The 1139-nt window shown below is 31.3% G+C and overlaps 1 pseudogene; it reads left to right on the top strand.

The window, feature by feature from the left end:
* The first annotated feature begins 657 nt into the window (after positions 1 to 657).
* The window catches only part of LOC147471970 (uncharacterized), a 1126-nt pseudogene continuing 644 nt past the window's right edge, over positions 658 to 1139 (top strand).

Here is a 1139-nt window from a genome sequence, read left to right on the forward strand (position 1 = left end):
CCATTATCTTTCCTGTAACTAGAAATCATGTTAAATGAGTCATAAAATTTTTTTTGGCTTTTTGTTTATACTATTCCTACCAAAAGGAAAAAAAAAGATGAGGCTATAACAGACTCAGACCTTCGACTCCTAAAGGAATTAGCTGGAAATAGGAATGTCATCATCTCGAAACCGGATAAGGGGCAGGGTATCATTTTATTAAATAAAGTAGACTATATTAAGAAAATTGAAGATATTTTGGATGACAAAACTGTTTATTGAATTGCATAATAAATGTGAATCTTTAATTATTAAGAATGAAGATAGATTAAATTCCTTGCTTAGAAAACTAAAGAAAGAGCACATTATAGATTATTCAACATACTCCTCCCTTTTCACTTCTGGATCCAAACCAGATGATTTATATAGACTCCCAAAGATTCATAAAGCTAACGTCCCCATTAGACCTATCCCTTCTGCTATTGGGACTTTAAATTATAACGTATCAACATTTTTCATCCCTATTTTGAAAAGCCTCACTATTAATAGTTACACAATCCAAAATACCTTCACTTTTTTTTTAATAAACATTGATAATGCTGATGATTTTGTATCAACGAGTTTTGACGTCTCCAACCAACCACTAATGTCCCCCTTGATGAAACCTTATCAATTATTATGGACACTCTTTTTAAGGACAGACTTGAAATCCAGGGATTTGATCAATTAAACTTCAAGAAACTGCTAGACATAGCCACTAAGGACATTTCGATATATTTTAATGGTAAATTGTACAAACTAATAGGAGTAGCTATGGGTAGTCCTTTAGGTCCAACTCTTGCAAACATTTTTAAGTGTCACTTTGAAAACATATGGCTAAATGATTGCCCTGAAAGATTCAAAACTTGTCATTATTTCAGATACGTTATTACTTTTTAAATCCAGAGATCCTTGACTACATAAATACTAAATACCCTAACATGAAATTCACACATGTTGTTGAGGTAAATGGGAGTCTTCCTTTTCTAGATGTTGAAATTTCTTGTGAAAATAACTCTTTTACTTCGTTAATCTACAGAGAACCAACTTATACTGGATTAACTACTAAAATTGATTCTTACATACCTTTGAAATATAAGAGTAACCTTATTTGTATTTTG

Source organism: Penaeus japonicus, unplaced genomic scaffold (genome assembly GCF_977035675.1).
Source record: "Penaeus japonicus unplaced genomic scaffold, GWHDUDI00000001_assembly GWHDUDI00000004, whole genome shotgun sequence".
Lineage (NCBI taxonomy): Eukaryota > Metazoa > Arthropoda > Malacostraca > Decapoda > Penaeidae > Penaeus > Penaeus japonicus.